Below are 20000 nucleotides of genomic sequence, written 5' to 3'. Positions count from 1 at the left end.
AGGCCGAGCAAGCACCGGTTAGCGCGAACGCAAATAACAAGCGCAACAGGCAACTTTCGAGGGACATACTTTTCGCAACAAGCTTCCACTAGGAAAGCACAGGCAACTCGTTCGAACGTCAAAGCCAACCAAATGGCAATTACCCGAGGGACATGCTTTTCGCAAGGCACCTTCCACTAGGGAAGCGCAGACAACCCGAAGGCGAGTCGAAGACAACCTAAAGGCGATCACCCGAGGGACATGGAGGAATGCACCAGTGGAGTTCGCTGCACAGGCAGGGATCCGTCCAACTCGCACAAACCGAACACAACTCACGCGCCACGACGTACACTGTGCACCAGCCCCCCAAAACGAATCACCCCCCGAAGGACTAAGAAGCCCGACGAACGCGCGAAAACATTTAGAGAGGCCGAGCAAGCACCGGTTAGCGCGAATGAAAGTAACAAGCGCAACAGGCAACTTTCGAGGGACATACTTTTCGCAACAAGCTTCCACTAGGAAAGCACAGGCAACTCGTTCGAACGTCAAAGCCAACCAAATGGCAATTACCCGAGGGACACGCTTTTCGCAAGGCACCTTCCACTAGGGAAGCGCAGGCAACCCGAAGGCGAGTCGAAGACAACCCGAGGGACATGGAGGAATGCACCAGTGGAGTTCGCTGCACAGGCAGGGATCCGTCCAACTCGCACAAACCGAACACAACTCACGCGCCACGACGTACACTGTGCACCAGCCCCCCAAAACGAATCACCCCCCGAAGGACTAAGAAGCCCGACGAACGCGCGAAAACATTTAGAGAGGCCGAGCAAGCACCGGTTAGCGCGAATGCAAATAACAAACGCAACAGGCAAATTTCGAGGGACATACTTTTCGCAACAAGCTTCCACTAGGAAAGCATAGGCAACTCGTTCGAACGTCAAAGCCAACCAAATGGCAATTACCCGAGGGACACGCTTTTTGCAAGGCACCTTCCACTAGGGAAGCGCAAGCAACCCGAAGGCGAGTCGAAGACAACCCGAGGGACATGGAGGAATGCACCAGTGGAGTTCGCTGCACAGGCAGGGATCCGTCCAACTCGCACAAACCGAACACAACTCACGCGCCACGACGTACACTGTGCACCAGCCCCCCAAAACGAATCACCCCCCGAAGGACCAAGAAGCCCGACGAACGCGCGAAAACATTTAGAGAGGCCGAGCAAGCACCGGTTAGCGCGAATGCAAATAACAAACGCAACAGGCAACTTTCGAGGGACATACTTCTCGCAACAAGCTTCCACATGGAAAGCACAGGCAACTCGTTCGCACGCCAAAGCCAACCAAATGGCAATTTAACCGAGGGACATGCATTTCGCAAGGCAACTTGTACAATTACCCGAGGGACATGGCATGCTTGCCAAGGCCGTGGCTTGGCATGCTTGCCAAGGCCGTGGCATGACATGCTGCTGGCCAAGGCCGGGCATGCCATGCTGCTGGACAAGGCCGTGGCAAGGCATGCTGATGGCCGAGGCCGTGGCAAGGCATGCTGATGGCCGAGGCCGTGGCAAGGCATGCTGATGGCCGAGGCCGTGGCAAGGCATGCTGCTGGCCAAGGCGTTGGCATGGCATGCTGCTGCTGACCAAGGCTTGGGCTTGCCATGCTGCCGGCCAAGGCCGCGGCATGGCATGCTGCCGGCCAAGGCCGCGGCATGCCATGTTGCTGGCCAAGGCCGTGGCATGACATGCTGGCCAAGGCCGGGGCATGGCAAGCTGCTGGCCAAGGTCGTGGCATGGCACGCTGCTGGCCAAGGCCGGGGCATAGCACGCTGCTGGCCATGGCCGTGGCTTGGCAAGGTTGCCAAGGCCGGGGCATGGCGTGCTGCTGGCCAAGGCTTTGGCATGCCATGTTGCTGGCCAAGGCTGTGGCATGGCATGCTGCTGGCCAAGGCCGTGGCATGACATGCTGGCCAAGGCCGGGGCATGGCATGCTGCTGGCCAAGGTCGTGGCATGGCATGCTGCTGGCCAAGGCCGTGGCATGACATGCTTGCCAAGGCCAGGGCATGGCATGCTGCTGGCCAAGGCTTTGGCATGCCATGTTGCTGGCCAAGGCTGTGGCATGGCATGCTGCCCTAGGCCAACGTGCCACCGCCACCGCCGCGGGCCGCCACTCGACGCATCCCGTGCTTGGCTATGTAGTTTCGATGCCACAAGCCAATGCCACAAGCCAAGCGATGGCATGTGCCAAGCGCCCGCCTAGGCATAGGCGTGGCCTGTGGCCTGGCCATGCTGGCCAGCCTTAAGGGAGGTGCCCCCCCCTTATAATAGCCTGTTAAGCCCTTTTCAATCTGGCAGGAGGAAACATCAAGCATGTTCGAGGAGTCATAATGGGGTTTTTTTAAAAAGTAATGGTTTTTTGCCAAAACTTTCAACATGAAAGTTGTATGAAATAATTTAATACACCATAAAAAAAATTATAAAAAAATATTTGGCCACCGGAATATTTTATTTTAATTTATTTCAATTTTAATACTTAAAAAATAATAAAAATTACTAAAAATACTCAAAAAATTCTAGAAAAATTCCAACAATTATAAGATGAGGCACTAGTAATTATAGTAATTTTTTTAATTATTTTTTTATTTTTAATTTATTTTATTATAATTTTTATGAGTAAATAAATAATTAAAAAGCCCGACGAACGTGCAAAAACTCTTAGAGAAACCCAGCAAGCATCGGATAGCTCGAATGCAAATAACAAACGCAACAGGCAACTTCCGAGGGACATACTTTTCCCAACAAGCTTCCACTGGGGAAAGCACTAGCAACGTGTTCGCAAGTCAAAGGCAACCAAACCGGCTATTACCCGAGGGACAAGCATTTCGCAGGGCAACATATACGTAAGTCAAAGCCAAACCAAATGGCAATTACACGAGGGACAGGATTGCTTGCCAAGGGCGTGGCATGCGATGTTCTAGCCCAAGGCCAAGGCACGCCACGCTGCGGGACAAGGCCGTGGCAAGACATGCGGCTGGCCTTGGCCTTGGCATGGCATGCCGCCGGCTTTGGCTGGGCTGCGTTGGCCTTGCCATGGAATGTTGCTGGCTTCGGATGGGCTGCCTTGGCCTTGGCCTTGGCCGTGGCATGGCATGCTGCTGGCCTTGGCCTTGGCATGGCATGCTGCTGGCCTTGGCCTTGGCATGGCATGCTGCTGGCTTTGGCTGGGCTGCCTTGGCCGTGGCATGGCATGCTGCTGGCTTTGGCTGGGCTGCCTTGGCCGTGGCATGGCATGCTGCTGGCTTTGGCTGGGCTGCCTTGGCCGTGGCATGGCATGCTGCTGGCCTAGGCCTTGGCATGGCATGCTGCTGGCTTTGGCTGGGCTGCCTTGGCCGTGGCATGGCATGCTGCTGGCCTAGGCCTTGGCATGGCATGCTGGTGGCTTTGGCTGGCAGCCTTGGCCGTGGCATGGCATGCTGCTGGCCTTGGCCTTGGCATGGCATGCTGCTGGCTTTGGCTGGCCTGCCTTGGCCGTGGCATGGCATGCTGCTGGCCTTGGCCTTGGCATGGCATGCTGCTGGCTTTGGCTGGCCTGCCTTGGCCGTGGCATGGCATGCTGCTGGCCTAGGCCTTGGCATGGCATGCTGCTGGCTTTGGCTGGCCTGCCTTGGCCGTGGCATGGCATGCTGCTGGCCTAGGCATGGCATGGCATGCTGCTGGCTTTGGCTGGGCTGCCTTGGCCGTGGAATGGCATGCTGCTGGCCTTGGCCTTGATATGGCATGCTGCTGGCTTTGGCTGGGCTGCCTTGGCCGTGGCATGGCATGCTGCTGGCCTAGGCCTTGACATGGCATGCTGCTGGCTTTGGCTGGGCTGCCTTGGCCGTGGCATGGCATGCTGCTGGCCTTGGCCTTGGCATGGCATGCTGCTGGCTTTGGCTGGCCTGCCTTGGCCGTGGCATGGCATGCTGCTGGCCTAGGCCATGGCATGGCATGCTGCTGGCTTTGGCTGGGCTGCCTTGGCCGTGGCATGGCATGCTGCTGCCCTTGGCCTTGATATGGCATGCTGCTGGCTTTGGCTGGGCTGCCATGGCCGTGGCATGGCATGCTGCTGGCCTAGGCCTTGGCATGGCATGCTGCTGGCTTTGGCTGGCCTGCGTTGGCCGTGGCATGGCATGCTGCTGGCCTAGGCCTTGGCATGGCATGCTGCTGGCTTTGGCTGGGCTGCCTTGGCCGTGGCATGGCATGCTGCTGGCCTTGGCCGTGGCATGGCATGCTGCTGGCCTTGGCCTTGGCATGGCATGCTGCTGGCCTTGGCCTTGGCATGGCATGCTGCTGGCTTTGGCTGGGCTGCCTTGGCCGTGGCATGGCATGCTGCTGGCTTTGGCTGGGCTGCCTTGGCCGTGGCATGGCATGCTGCTGGCTTTGGCTGGGCTGCCTTGGCCGTGGCATGGCATGCTGCTGGCCTAGGCCTTGGCATGGCATGCTGCTGGCTTTGGCTGGGCTGCCTTGGCCGTGGCATGGCATGCTGCTGGCCTAGGCCTTGGCATGGCATGCTGGTGGCTTTGGCTGGCAGCCTTGGCCGTGGCATGGCATGCTGCTGGCCTTGGCCTTGGCATGGCATGCTGCTGGCTTTGGCTGGCCTGCCTTGGCCGTGGCATGGCATGCTGCTGGCCTTGGCCTTGGCATGGCATGCTGCTGGCTTTGGCTGGCCTGCCTTGGCCGTGGCATGGCATGCTGCTGGCCTAGGCCTTGGCATGGCATGCTGCTGGCTTTGGCTGGCCTGCCTTGGCCGTGGCATGGCATGCTGCTGGCCTAGGCATGGCATGGCATGCTGCTGGCTTTGGCTGGGCTGCCTTGGCCGTGGCATGGCATGCTGCTGGCCTTGGCCTTGATATGGCATGCTGCTGGCTTTGGCTGGGCTGCCTTGGCCGTGGCATGGCATGCTGCTGGCCTAGGCCTTGACATGGCATGCTGCTGGCTTTGGCTGGGCTGCCTTGGCCGTGGCATGGCATGCTGCTGGCCTTGGCCTTGGCATGGCATGCTGCTGGCTTTGGCTGGCCTGCCTTGGCCGTGGCATAGCATGCTGCTGGCCTAGGCCATGGCATGGCATGCTGCTGGCTTTGGCTGGGCTGCCTTGGCCGTGGCATGGCATGCTGCTGCCCTTGGCCTTGATATGGCATGCTGCTGGCTTTGGCTGGGCTGCCATGGCCGTGGCATGGCATGCTGCTGGCCTAGGCCTTGGCATGGCATGCTGCTGGCTTTGGCTGGCCTGCGTTGGCCGTGGCATGGCATGCTGCTGGCCTAGGCCTTGGCATGGCATGCTGCTGGCTTTGGCTGGGCTGCCTTGGCCGTGGCATGGCATGCAGCTGGCCTTGGCCTTGGCATGGCATGCTGCTGGCTTTGGCTGGGCTGCCTTGGCCGTGGCATGGCATGCTGGTGGCCTAGGCCTTGGCATGGCATGCTGCTGGCTTTGGCTGGCCTGCCTTGGCCGTGGCATGGCATGCTGCTGGCCTAAGCCTTGGCATGGCATGCTGCTGGCTTTGGTTGGGCTGCCTTGGCCGTGGCATGGCATGCTGCTGGCCTAGGCCTTGGCATGGCATGCTGCTCGCTTTGGCTGGCCTGCCTTGGCCGTGGCATGGCATGCTGCTGGCCTAGGCCTTGGCATGGCATGCTGCTGGCTTTGGCTGGGCTGCCTTGGCCGTGGCATGGCATGCTGCTGGCCTTGGCCTTGGCATGCCATGCTGTTGGCTTTGGCTGGCCAGCCTTGGCCGTGGCATGGCATGCTGCTGGCCTAGGCCTTGGCATGGCATGCTGCTGGCTTTGGCTGGGCTGCCTTGGCCGTGGCATGGCATGCTGCTGGCCTTGGCCTTGGCATGGCATGCTGCTGGCTTTGGCTGGGCTGCCTTGGCCGTGGCATGGCATGCTGCTGGCCTTGGCCTTGGCATGGCATGCTGCTGGCTTTAGCTGGGCTGCCTTGGCCGTGTCATGGCATGCTGCTGGCCTAGGCCTTGGCATGGCATGCTGCTGGCTTTGGCTGGGCTGCCTTGGCCGTGGCATGGCATGCTGCTGGCCTAGGCCTTGGCATGGCATGCTGCTGGCCTAGGCCTTGGCATGGCATGCTGCTGGCCTAGGCCTTGGCATGGCATGCTGCTGGCTTTGGCTGGCAGCCTTGGCCGTGGCATGGCATGCTGCTGGCCTTGGCCTTGGCATGGCATGCTGCTGGCCTTGGCCTTGGCATGGCATGCTGCTGGCTTTGGCAGGCCTGCCTTGGCCGTGGCATGGCATGCTGCTGGCCTTGGCCTTGGCATGGCATGCTGCTGGCTTTGGCTGGCCTGCCTTGGCCGTGGCATGGCATGCTGCTGGCCTAGGCCTTGGCATGGCATGCTGCTGGCTTTGGCTGGCCTGTTTTGGCCGTGGCATGGCATGCTGCTGGCCTAGGCCTTGGCATGGCATGCTGCTGGCTTTGGCTGGCCTGCCTTGGCCGTGGCATGGCATGCTGCTGGCCTAGGCCATGGCATGGCATGCTGCTGGCTTTGGCTGGGCTGCCTTGGCCGTGGCATGGCATGCTGCTGGCCTTGGCCTTGAGATGGCATGCTGCTGGCTTTGGCTGGGCTGCCTTGGCCGTGGCATGGCATGCTGCTGGCCTAGGCCTTGGCATGGCATGCTGCTGGCTTTGGCTGGCCTGCCTTGGCCGTGGCATGGCATGCTGCTGGCCTTGGCCTTGGCATGGCATGCTGCTGGCTTTGGCTGGCCTGCCTTGGCCGTGGCATGGCATGCTGCTGGCCTAGGCCATGGCATGGCATGCTGCTGGCTTTGGCTGGGCTGCCTTGGCCGTGGCATGGCATGCTGCTGCCCTTGGCCGTGATATGGCATGCTGCTGGCTTTGGCTGGGCTGCCTTGGCCGTGGCATGGCATGCTGCTGGCCTAGGCCTTGGCATGGCATGCTGCTGGCTTTGGCTGGCCTGCCTTGGCCGTGGCATGGCATGCTGCTGGCCTAGGCCTTGGCATGGCATGCTGCTGCCTTTGGCTGGGCTGCCTTGGCCGTGGCATGGCATGCTGCTGGCCTTGGCCTTGGCATGGCATGCTGCTGGCTTTGGCTGGGCTGCCTTGGCCGTGGCATGGCATGCTGGTGGCCTAGGCCTTGGCATGGCATGCTGCTGGCTTTGGCTGGCCTGCCTTGGCCGTGGCATGGCATGCTGCTGGCCTAGGCCTTGGCATGGCATGCTGCTGGCTTTGGTTGGGCTGCCTTGGCCGTGGCATGGCATGCTGCTGGCCTTGGCCTTGGCATGGCATGCTGCTGGCTTTGGCTGGCCTGCCTTGGCCGTGGCATGGCATGCTGCTGGCCTAGGCCTTGGCATGGCATGCTGCTGGCTTTGGCTGGGCTGCCTTGGCCGTGGCATGGCATGCTGCTGGCCTTTGCCTTGGCATGGCATGCTGCTGGCTTTGGCTGGGCTGCCTTGGCCGTGGCATGGCATGCTGGTGGCCTAGGCCTTGGCATGGCATGCTGCTGGCTTTGGCTTGCCTGCCTTGGCCGTGGCATGGCATGCTGCTGGCCTAGGCCTTGGCATGGCATGCTGCTGGCTTTGGCTGGGCTGCCTTGGCCGTGGCATGGCATGCTGCTGGCCTTGGCCTTGGCATGGCATGCTGCTGGCTTTGGCTGGGCTGCCTTGGCCGTGGCATGGCATGCGGGTGGCCTAGGCCTTGGCATGGCATGCGGCTGGCTTTGGCTGGCCAGCCTTGGCCGTGGCATGGCATGCTGCTGGCCTAGGCCTTGGCATGGCATGCTGCTGGCTTTGGTTGGGCTGCCTTGGCCGTGGCATGGCATGCTGCTGGCCTTGGCCTTGGCATGGCATGCTGCTGGCTTTGGCTGGCCTGCCTTGGCCGTGGCATGGCATGCTGCTGGCCTAGGCCTTGGCATGGCATGCTGCTGGCTTTGGCTGGGCTGCCTTGGCCGTGGCATGGCATGCTGCTGGCCTTGGCCTTGGCATGGCATGCTGCTGGCTTTGGCTGGGCTGCCTTGGCCGTGGCATGGCATGCTGCTGGCCATGGCCTTGGCATGGCATGCTGCTGGCTTTGGCTTGCCTGCCTTGGCCGTGGCATGGCATGCTGCTGGCCTAGGCCTTGGCATGGCATGCTGCTGGCTTTGGCTGGGCTGCCTTGGCCGTGGCATGGCATGCTGCTGGCCTTGGCCTTGGCATGGCATGCTGCTGGCTTTGGCTGGCCTGCCTTGGCCGTGGCATGGCATGCTGCTGGCCTAGGCCTTGGCATGGCATGCTGCTGGCTTTGGCTGGGCTGCCTTGGCCGTGGCATGGCATGCTGCTGGCCTTGGCCTTGGCATGGCATGCTGCTGGCTTTGGCTTGCCTGCCTTGGCCGTGGCATGGCATGCTGGTGGCCTAGGCCTTGGCATGGCATGCTGCTGGCTTTGGCTGGCCTGCCTTGGCCGTGGCATGGCATGCTGCTGGCCTTGGCCTTGGCATGGCATGCTGCTGGCTTTGGTTGGGCTGCCTTGGCCGTGGCATGGCATGCTGCTGGCCTTGGCCTTGGCATGGCATGCTGCTGGCTTTGGCTGGCCTGCCTTGGCCGTGGCATGGCATGCTGCTGGCCTAGGCCTTGGCATGGCATGCTGCTGGCTTTGGCTGGGCTGCCTTGGCCGTGGCATGGCATGCTGCTGGCCTTTGCCTTGGCTTGGCATGCTGCTGGCTTTGGCTGGCCTGCCTTGGCCGTGGCATGGCATGCTGCTGGCCATGGCCTTGGCATGGCATGCTGCTGGCTTTGGCTTGCCTGCCTTGGCCGTGGCATGGCATGCTGCTGGCCTAGGCCTTGGCATGGCATGCTGCTGGCTTTGGCTGGGCTGCCTTGGCCGTGGCATGGCATGCTGCTGGCCTTGGCCTTGGCATGGCATGCTGCTGGCTTTGGCTGGGCTGCCTTGGCCGTGGCATGGCATGCTGGTGGCCTAGGCCTTGGCATGGCATGCTGCTGGCTTTGGCTGGCCAGCCTTGGCCGTGGCATGGCATGCTGCTGGCCTAGGCCTTGGCATGGCATGCTGCTGGCTTTGGTTGGGCTGCCTTGGCCGTGGCATGGCATGCTGCTGGCCTTGGCCTTGGCATGGCATGCTGCTGGCTTTGGCTGGCCTGCCTTGGCCGTGGCATGGCATGCTGCTGGCCTAGGCCTTGGCATGGCATGCTGCTGGCTTTGGCTGGGCTGCCTTGGCCGTGGCATGGCATGCTGCTGGCCTTGGCCTTGGCATGGCATGCTGCTGGCTTTGGCTGGGCTGCCTTGGCCGTGGCATGGCATGCTGCTGGCCATGGCCTTGGCATGGCATGCTGCTGGCTTTGGCTTGCCTGCCTTGGCCGTGGCATGGCATGCTGCTGGCCTAGGCCTTGGCATGGCATGCTGCTGGCTTTGGCTGGGCTGCCTTGGCCGTGGCATGGCATGCTGCTGGCCTAGGCCTTGGCATGGCATGCTGCTGGCTTTGGCTGGGCTGCCTTGGCCGTGGCATGGCATGCTGCTGGCCTTGGCCTTGGCATGGCATGCTGCTGGCTTTGGTTGGGCTGCCTTGGCCGTGGCATGGCATGCTGCTGGCCATGGCCTTGGCATGGCATGCTGCTGGCTTTGGCTTGCCTGCCTTGGCCGTGGCATGGCATGCTGCTGGCCTAGGCCTTGGCATGGCATGCTGCTGGCTTTGGCTGGGCTGCCTTGGCCGTGGCATGGCATGCTGCTGGCCTTGGCCTTGGCATGGCATGCTGCTGGCTTTGGCTGGGCTGCCTTGGCCGTGGCATGGCATGCTGCTGGCCTTGGCCTTGGCATGGCATGCTGCTGGCTTTGGCTGGGCTGCCTTGGCCGTGGCATGGCATGCTGGTGGCCTAGGCCTTGGCATGGCATGCTGCTGGCTTTGGCTGGCCAGCCTTGGCCGTGGCATGGCATGCTGCTGGCCTAGGCCTTGGCATGGCATGCTGCTGGCTTTGGTTGGGCTGCCTTGGCCGTGGCATGGCATGCTGCTGGCCTTGGCCTTGGCATGGCATGCTGCTGGCTTTGGCTGGCCTGCCTTGGCCGTGGCATGGCATGCTGCTGGCCTAGGCCTTGGCATGGCATGCTGCTGGCTTTGGCTTGCCTGCCTTGGCCGTGGCATGGCATGCTGCTGGCCTAGGCCTTGGCATGGCATGCTGCTGGCTTTGGCTGGGCTGCCTTGGCCGTGGCATGGCATGCTGCTGGCCTTGGCCTTGGCATGGCATGCTGCTGGCTTTGGCTGGGCTGCCTTGGCCGTGGCATGGCATGCTGGTGGCCTAGGCCTTGGCATGGCATGCTGCTGGCTTTGGCTGGCCAGCCTTGGCCGTGGCATGGCATGCTGCTGGCCTAGGCCTTGGCATGGCATGCTGCTGGCTTTGGTTGGGCTGCCTTGGCCGTGGCATGGCATGCTGCTGGCCTTGGCCTTGGCATGGCATGCTGCTGGCTTTGGCTGGCCTGCCTTGGCCGTGGCATGGCATGCTGCTGGCCTAGGCCTTGGCATGGCATGCTGCTGGCTTTGGCTGGGCTGCCTTGGCCGTGGCATGGCATGCTGCTGGCCTTGGCCTTGGCATGGCATGCTGCTGGCTTTGGCTGGGCTGCCTTGGCCGTGGCATGGCATGCTGGTGGCCTAGGCCTTGGCATGGCATGCTGCTGGCTTTGGCTGGCCAGCCTTGGCCGTGGCATGGCATGCTGCTGGCCTAGGCCTTGGCATGGCATGCTGCTGGCTTTGGTTGGGCTGCCTTGGCCGTGGCATGGCATGCTGCTGGCCTTGGCCTTGGCATGGCATGCTGCTGGCTTTGGCTGGCCTGCCTTGGCCGTGGCATGGCATGCTGCTGGCCTAGGCCTTGGCATGGCATGCTGCTGGCTTTGGCTGGGCTGCCTTGGCCGTGGCACGGCATGCTGCTGGCCTTGGCCTTGGCATGGCATGCTGCTGGCTTTGGCTGGGCTGCCTTGGCCGTGGCATGGCATGCTGCTGGCCTAGGCCTTGGCATGGCATGCTGCTGGCTTTGGCTTGCCTGCCTTGGCCGTGGCATGGCATGCTGCTGGCCTAGGCCTTGGCATGGCATGCTGCTGGCTTTGGCTGGGCTGCCTTGGCCGTGGCATGGCATGCTGCTGGCCTAGGCCTTGGCATGGCATGCTGCTGGCTTTGGCTGGGCTGCCTTGGCCGTGGCATGGCATGCTGCTGGCCTTGGCCTTGGCATGGCATGCTGCTGGCTTTGGTTGGGCTGCCTTGGCCGTGGCATGGCATGCTGCTGGCCTAGGCCTTGGCATGGCATGCTGCTGGCTTTGGCTTGCCTGCCTTGGCCGTGGCATGGCATGCTGCTGGCCTAGGCCTTGGCATGGCATGCTGCTGGCTTTGGCTGGGCTGCCTTGGCCGTGGCATGGCATGCTGCTGGCCTTGGCCTTGGCATGGCATGCTGCTGGCTTTGGCTGGGCTGCCTTGGCCGTGGCATGGCATGCTGCTGGCCTTGGCCTTGGCTTGGCATGCTGCTGGCTTTGGCTGGGCTGCCTTGGCCGTGGCATGGCATGCTGCTGGCCTTGGCCTTGGCATGGCATGCTGCTGGCTTTGGCTGGCCTGCCTTGGCCGTGGCATGGCATGCTGCTGGCCTAGGCCTTGGCATGGCATGCTGCTGGCTTTGGCTGGGCTGCCTTGGCCGTGGCATGGCATGCTGCTGGCCTTGGCCTTGGCATGGCATGCTGCTGGCTTTGGCTGGGCTGCCTTGGCCGTGGCATGGCATGCTGCTGGCCATGGCCTTGGCATGGCATGCTGCTGGCTTTGGCTTGCCTGCCTTGGCCGTGGCATGGCATGCTGCTGGCCTAGGCCTTGGCATGGCATGCTGCTGGCTTTGGCTGGGCTGCCTTGGCCGTGGCATGGCATGCTGCTGGCCTAGGCCTTGGCATGGCATGCTGCTGGCTTTGGCTGGGCTGCCTTGGCCGTGGCATGGCATGCTGCTGGCCTTGGCCTTGGCATGGCATGCTGCTGGCTTTGGTTGGGCTGCCTTGGCCGTGGCATGGCATGCTGCTGGCCATGGCCTTGGCATGGCATGCTGCTGGCTTTGGCTTGCCTGCCTTGGCCGTGGCATGGCATGCTGCTGGCCTAGGCCTTGGCATGGCATGCTGCTGGCTTTGGCTGGGCTGCCTTGGCCGTGGCATGGCATGCTGCTGGCCTTGGCCTTGGCATGGCATGCTGCTGGCTTTGGCTGGGCTGCCTTGGCCGTGGCATGGCATGCTGCTGGCCTTGGCCTTGGCTTGGCATGCTGCTGGCTTTGGCTGGGCTGCCTTGGCCGTGGCATGGCATGCTGCTGGCCTTGGCCTTGGCATGGCATGCTGCTGGCTTTGGCTGGCCTGCCTTGGCCGTGGCATGGCATGCTGCTGGCCTTGGCATGGCATGCTGCTGGCTTTGGCTGGGCTGCCTTCGCCGTGGCATGCCATGCTGCTGGCCTTGGCCTTGGGGCTGGGCTGCCTTGGCTGCGGTTCTTATCACTAGACGTGCGTTGCGTGCGAAGGCGTGCAAAGGCGTGCGCGACCATGCGCGCAACACGCGCACCGCGGTCAAAAGACCACGCGCGCGGTATTCGCACAGGCCACGCTGCCCACGCCGCGGGCATGCCAGGCCGCCCAGGCCGTGCGCATGCCATGCCGTGCTGCCCAGGCCGGCTGCATGCCAGGCCGCCCAGGCCGTGCGCATGCCATGCCGTGCTGCCCACGCCGCGGGCATGCCAGGCCGGCTGCATGCCAGGCCGCCCAGGCCGTGCGCATGCCAAGCCGTGCTGCCCACGCCGCGGGCATGCCAGGCCGGCTGCATGCCAGGCCGCCCAGGCCGTGCGCATGCCATGCCGTGCTGCCCATGCCGCGCGCATGCCAGGCCGCCCACGCCCGCGCGCATGCCACGCCATGCTGCCCAAGGCCGCGCCCAGGCCGCGCAAGGCCGCGCCCAGGCCGCCCAAGGCCGCGCCCAGGCCGCGCAAGGCCGCCCAAGGCCGCCCAAGGCCGCGGTCCAGGCCGCCCAAGGCCGCGGCCGAGCCGCCCCAGGCCGCAGCCCAGGCCGCGGTCGAGCCGCAGTGCATGTAACCCAAGGCCGCAGCCCAGGCCGCGCCCAACATGGGGCGTACCTGCCACTGCCTTGCCCTGGGCAAGGGAGGTGCCCCCCCCTTATAATAGCCTGTTAAGCCCTTTTCAATCTGGCAGGAGGAAACATCAAGCATGTTCGAGGAGTCATAATGGGGTTTTTTTAAAAAGTAATGGTTTTTTGCCAAAACTTTCAACATGAAAGTTGTAGGAAATAATTTAATACACCATAAAAAAAATTAAAAAAAATATTTTTTTACAGAAAATATTTTATTTTAATTTATTTCGATATTAATACTTAAAAAATAATAAAAATTAATAAAAATAGTCAAAAAATTATGGAAAAATTCCCATAATTAAAGGATGATTCACTAGTAATTATAGAAATTATTAAATTATTTTTTTCATTTTTTTTATTTTATTTTGATTTTTTTATGCCAAATAAGGGCTTTAAAAATTCGAAAAGCTCCAGAAAAATTGCAAAAAAATAGGGAATGACATTTAAAATTGATTGTAGTGCATTTTTAATTGTGTTGCACGGTTTGGGTAAGATTATAAAAGAATCATGTTCAAAAAGATCGATCGAGGCGGTGGCACGCCATGGCCTTGGCCTTGGCCTTGGCCTTTGCCCGCGGCCTTGGCCTTTGCCTTGGCCTTGGCCATGCCTTGCACAGGGACTTGGCCTTGCCCACTGCCTTGGCCTTGGCTTTGGCCTTGGCCTTGGCCTTGGCATGGCATGGCATGCTCGCCGAGGCCGTGGCATGCCTTGCTGCTAGCCAAGGCCGTGGCGTGGCATGCTCGCCCAGCCCGTGGCATGCCGTGCTCGCCCAGCCCGTGGCACGCCATGTTGGCCCAAGGCATTGGCATGGCATGCCGGCCAAGGCATGCTGGCCAACGCTGCACAAGGCGGTGCCATGGCATGGCATGCTGACCAAGACCGTGCCATGGCATGCTGGGCGAGGCCGGGGCATGGCATGCTGGCCGAGGCCGTGGCTTGCCATGCCGCCACGGCCGTGGCATGCCGGGCAACGGACCGGCATGGCCCAGCCCGTGGCACGCCATGTTGGCCCAAGGCATTGGCATGGCATGCCGGCCAAGGCATGCTGGCCAACGCTGCGGCACGGCGTGCTGGACAAGGCGGTGCCATGGCATGGCATGCTGACCAAGACAGTGCCATGGCATGCTGGCCGAGGCCGTGGCATGGCATCCTGGCCGAGGCCGTGGCTTGCCATGCCGCCACGGCCGTGGCATGCTGGGCAACGGACCGGCATGGCATGCTGGCCGTGGCGGTGGCACGACATGCTGGCCAAGGCAGTGGCATGGCATGTAGGCCAAGGCTAAGGCATGGCACGCTGTGGCATGGCACGCTGGCCAAGGCAGTCGCAAGGCATGCGGGCCGAGGCCGCGGCACGGCCCGCTGGGCAACGCGGTGGCATGGCATGCTGGGCAACGCCGTGGCAAGGCATGCGGGCCGAGGCCTTGGAATGGCATGCTGGCCGAGGCCGTGGCATGGCATGCGGGCCGAGGCCGTGGCATGGCATGCGGGCCGAGGCCATGGCATGGCATGGCATGTTGGGCAACGCCGTGGCAAGACATGCGGGCCGAGGCCGTGGCATGGCATGTTGGGCAACGCCCTGGCAAGCCATGCGGGCCGAGGCCGTGGCGTGGCATGTTGGCCAAGGCTAAGGCATGGCACGCCGGGCAACGCGGTGCATTGGCATGCTGGGCAGCGCGGTGGCAAGGCATGGGGGCCGAGGCCGTGGCATGGCATGTTGGGCAACGCCGTGGCAAGACATGCGGGCCGAGGCCGTGGCATGGCATGCGGGCCGAGGCCGTGGCACGACATGTTGGCCAAGGCTAAGGCATGGCACGCCGGGCAACGCGGTGGCATGGCATGCTGGGCAACGCGGTGGCAAGGCATGCGGGCCGAGGCCGTGGCATGGCATGTTGGGCAACGCCGTAGAAGGGCATGCGGGCCGAGGCCGTGGCATGGCATGCGGGCCGAGGCCGTGGCATGGCATGTTGGGCGACGCCGTAGCAAGGCATGCGGGCCGAGGCCGTGGCATGTCATGCGGGCCGAGGCCGTGGCATGGCATGCGGGCCGAGGCCGTGGCATGGCATGTTGGCCGAGGCCGTGGCAAGGCATGCGGGCCGAGGCCGTGGCATGGCATGTTTGGCAACGCCGTGGCAAGACATGCGGGCCGTGGCATGGCATGGCATGCGGGCCGAGGCCGTGGCACGACATGTTGGCCAAGGCTAAGGCATGGCACGCCGGGCAACGCGGTGGCATGGCACGCCGGGCAACGCGGTGGCAAGGCATGCGGGCCGGGGCCGTGGCATGGCATGTTGGGCGACGCCGTAGCAAGGCATGCGGTCCGAGGCCGTGGCATGTCATGCGGGCCGAGGCCATGGCATGGCATGCGGGCCGAGGCCGTGGCATGGCATGTTGGGCGACGCCGTAGCAAGGCATGCGGGCCGAGGCCGTGGCATGTCATGCGAGCCGAGGCCGTGGCATGGCATGCGGGCCGAGGCCGTGGCATGGCAAGTTGGGCGACGTCGTGGCAAGGCATGCGGGCCGAGGCCGTGGCATGTCACGCGGGCCGAGGCCGTGGCATGGCATGCGGGCAGAGGCCGTGGCATGGCATGTTGGGCGACGCCGTCGCAAGGCATGCGGGCCGAGGCCGTGGCATGGCATGCGGGCCGAGGCCGTGGCATGGCATGTTGGGCGACGCCGTAGCAAGGCATGCGGGCCGAGGCCGTGGCATGTCATGGCATGTTGGGCGACGCCGTAGCAAGGCATGCGGGCCGAGGCCGTGGCATGGCATGTTTGGCAACGCCGTGGCAAGACATGAGGGCCGTGGCATGGCATGGCATGCGGGCCGAGGCCGTGGCACGACATGTTGGCCAAGGCTAAGGCATGGCACGCCGGGCAACGCGGTGGCATGGCATGCGGGCCGGGGCCGTGGCATGGCATGTTGGCCAACGTCGTAGCAAGGCATGCGGGCCGAGGCCGAGGCCGTGGCACGGCATGCGGGCCGAGGCTGTGGCATGGCATGTTGGGCGACGCCGTAGCAAGGCATGCGGTCCGAGGCCGTGGCATGTCATGCGGGCCGAGGCCGTGGCATGGCATGCGGGCCGAGGCCGTGGCATGGCATGTTGGGCGACGCCGTAGCAAGGCATGCGGGCCGAGGCCGTGCCGTGGCATGCGGGCCGAGGCCGTGGCATGGCATGTTGGGCGACGCCGTAGCAAAGCATGCGGTCCGAGGCCGTGGCCTGTCATGCGGGCCGAGGCCGTGGCATGGCATGCGGGCCGAGGCCGTGGCATGGCATGCGGGCCGAGGCCGTGGCATGGCATGTTGGGCGACGCCGTAGCATGGCATGCGGGCCGAGGCCGTGGCATGTCATGCGCGCCGAGGCCGTGGCATGGCATGCGGGCCGAGGCCGTGGCATGGCAAGTTGGGCGACGTCGTGGCAAGGCATGCGGGCCGAGGCCGTGGCATGGCATGCGGGCCGAGGCCGTGGCAAGGCATGTTGGGCGACGCCGTAGCAAGGCATGCGGGCCGAGGCCGTGGCATGTCATGCGGGCCGAGGCCGTGGCATGGCATGCGGGCCGAGGCCGTGGCATGGCATGTTGGGCGACGCCGTAGCAAGGCATGCGGTCCGAGGCCGTGGCATGTCATGGGGGCCGAGGCCGTGGCATGGCATGCGGGCCGAGGCCGTGGCATGGCATGCGGGCCGAGGCCGTGGCATGGCATGTTGGGCGACGCCGTAGCAAGGCATGCGGGCCGAGGCCGTGCCGTGGCGTGCGGGCCGAGGCCGTGGCATGGCATGTTGGGCGACGCCGTAGCAAGGCATGCGGTCCGAGGCCGTGGCATGTCATGCGGGCCGAGGCCGTGGCATGGCATGCGGGCCGAGGCCGTGGCATGGCATGTTGGGCGACGCAGTAGCAAGGCATGCGGGCCGAGGCCGTGCCGTGGCATGCGGGCCGAGGCCGTGGCATGGCATGTTGGGCGACGCCGTAGCAAGGCATGCGGTCCGAGGCCGTGGCATGTCATGCGGGCCGAGGCCGTGGCATGGCATGCGGGCCGAGGCCGTGGCATGGCATGTTGGGCGACGCCGTAGCAAGGCATGCGGGCCGAGGCCGTGGCATGTCATGCGGGCCGAGGCCGTGGCATGGCATGCGGGCCGAGGCCGTGGCATGGCAAGTTGGGCGGCGTCGGGGCAAGGCATGCTGGCCGAGGCCGTGGCATGTCATGCGGGCCGAGGCCGTGGCATGGCATGCGGGCCGAGGCCGTGGCAAGGCATGTTGGGCGACGCCGTAGCAAGGCATGCGGGCCGAGGCCGTGGCATGTCATGCGGGCCGAGGCCGTGGCACGTCATGCGGGCCGAGGCCGTGGCATGGCATGTTTGGCCACGCCGTGGCAAGACATGCGGGCCATGGCATGGCATGGCATGCGGGCCGAGGCCGTGGCTCGACATGTTGGCCAAGGCTAAGGCATGGCACGCCGGGCAACGCGGTGGCATGGCATGCTGGGCAACGCGGTGGCAAGGCATGCGGGCCGAGGCCGTGGCATGGCATGTTGGGCAACGCCGCAGCAAGGCATGCGGGCCGAGGCCGTGGCATGGCATGCGGGCCGAGGCCGTGGCATGGCATGCGGGCCGAGGCCGTGGCATGGCATGTTGGGCGACGCCGTAGCAAGGCATGCGGTCCGAGGCCGTGGCATGTCATGCGGGCCGAGGCCGTGGCATGGCATGCGGGCCGAGGCCGTGGCATGGCATGTTGGGCGACGCCGTAGCAAGGCATGCGGGCCGAGGCCGTGCCGTGGCATGCGGGCCGAGGCCGTGGCATGGCATGTTGGGCGACGCCGTAGCAAGGCATGCGGTCCGAGGCCGTGGCATGTCATGCGGGCCGAGGCCGTGGCATGGCATGCGGGCCGAGGCCGTGGCATGGCATGTTGGGCGACGCCGTAGCAAGGCATGCGGGCCGAGGCCGTGCCGTGGCATGCGGGCCGAGGCCGTGGCATGGCATGTTGGGCGACGCCGTAGCAAGGCATGCGGTCCGAGGACGTGGCATGTCATGCGGGCCGAGGCCGTGGCATGGCATGCGGGCCGAGGCCGTGGCATGGCATGTTGGGCGACGCCGTAGCAAGGCATGCGGGCCGAGGCCGTGGCATGTCATGCGGGCCGAGGCCGTGGCATGGCATGCGGGCCGAGGCCGTGGCATGGCAAGTTGGGCGGCGTCGTGGCAAGGCATGCGGGCCGAGGCCGTGGCATTTCATGCGGGCCGAGGCCGTGGCATGGCATGCGGGCCGAGGCCGTGGCACGTCATGCGGGCCGAGGCCGTGGCATGGCATGTTTGGCAACGCCGTGGCAAGACATGCGGGCTGTGGCATGGCATGGCATGCGGGCCGAGGCCGTGGCTCGACATGTTGGCCAAGGCTAAGGCATGGCACGCCGGGCAACGCGGTGGCATGGCATGCTGGGCAACGCGGTGGCAAGGCATGCGGGCCGAGGCCGTGGCATGGCATGTTGGGCAACGCCGCAGCAAGGCATGCGGGCCGAGGCCGTGGCATGGCATGCGGGCCGAGGCCGTGGCATGGCATGCGGGCCGTGGCCGTGGCATGGCATGTTGGGCGACGCCGTCGCAAGGCATGCGGGCCGAGGCCGTGGCATGGCATGTTTGGCAACGCCGTGGCAAGACATGCGGGCCGTGGCATGGCATGGCATGCGGGCCGAGGCCGTGGCATGGCATGTTGGGCGACGCCGTAGCAAGGCATGCGGGCCGAGGCCGTGGCCGTGGCATGGCATGCGGGCCGTGGCCGTGGCATGGCATGGCATGCGGGCCGAGGCCGTGGCATGGCATGTTGGGCAACGCCGTGGCAAGGCATGCGGGCCGAGGCCGTGGCATGGCATGATGGCCGAGGCCGTGGCATGTCATGCGGGCCGAGGCCGTGGCATGGCATGTTGGGCGACGCCGTAGCAAGGCATGCGGTCCGAGGCCGTGGCATGTCATGCGGGCCGAGGCCGTGGCATGGCTTGTTGGGCGACGCCGTAGCAAGGCATGCGGGCCGAGGCCGTGGCATGTCATGCTGGCCAAGGCCAAGGCATGGCATGGCATGGCATGCGGGCCGAGGCCGTGGCATGGCATGTTGGGCAACGCCGTGGCAAGGCATGCGGGCCGAGGCCGTGGCATGGCATGATGGCCGAGGCCGTGGCATGCCATGCTGGCCAAGGCTAAGGCATGGCATGCCGGGCAACGCGGTGGCATGGCATGCTGGGCAACGCCGTGGCATGGCATGCGGGCCGAGGCCGTGGCATGGCATGTTGTGCAACGCCTTGGCAAGACATGCGGGCCGAGGCCGTGGCATGGCATGGCATGTTGGGCAACGCCTTGGCAAGGCATGCGGGCCGAGGCCGTGGCATGGCATGCTAGCCGAGGCCGTGGCATGGCATGTTGGGCGACGCCGTGGCAAGGCATGCGGGCCGAGGCCGTGGCATGGCATGCGGGCCGAGGCCGTGGCACTGCATGTTGGGCGACGCCGTAGCAAGGCATGCGGGCCGAGGCCGAGGCCGTGGCATGGCATGTTGACCGAGGCCAAGGCATGGCATGCCGGGCAACGCGGTGGCATGGCATGCGCGGCCGAGGCCGTGGCAAGGCATGCGGGCCGAGGCCGTGGCATGGCATGTTGGGCGACGCCGTGGCAAGGCATGCGGGCCGAGGCCGTGGCATCGCATGCGGGCCGAGGCCGTGGCACTGCATGTTGGGCGACGCCGTAGCAAGGCATGCGGGCCGAGGCCGAGGCTGTGGCATGGCATGTTGACCGAGGCCAAGGCATGGCATGCCGGGCAACGCGGTGGCATGGCATGCGCGGCCGAGGCCGTGGCAAGGCATGCGGGCCGAGGCCGTGGCATGGCATGTTGGGCGACGCCGTGGCAAGGCATGCGGGCCGAG

The sequence above is a fragment of the Camellia sinensis genome, unplaced genomic scaffold (assembly GCF_055761805.1).
Source record: "Camellia sinensis isolate YWXY unplaced genomic scaffold, ASM5576180v1 Unanchor169, whole genome shotgun sequence".
NCBI classification, from domain to species: domain Eukaryota; kingdom Viridiplantae; phylum Streptophyta; class Magnoliopsida; order Ericales; family Theaceae; genus Camellia; species Camellia sinensis.
Note: the sequence above shows the minus strand (reverse complement) of the source record.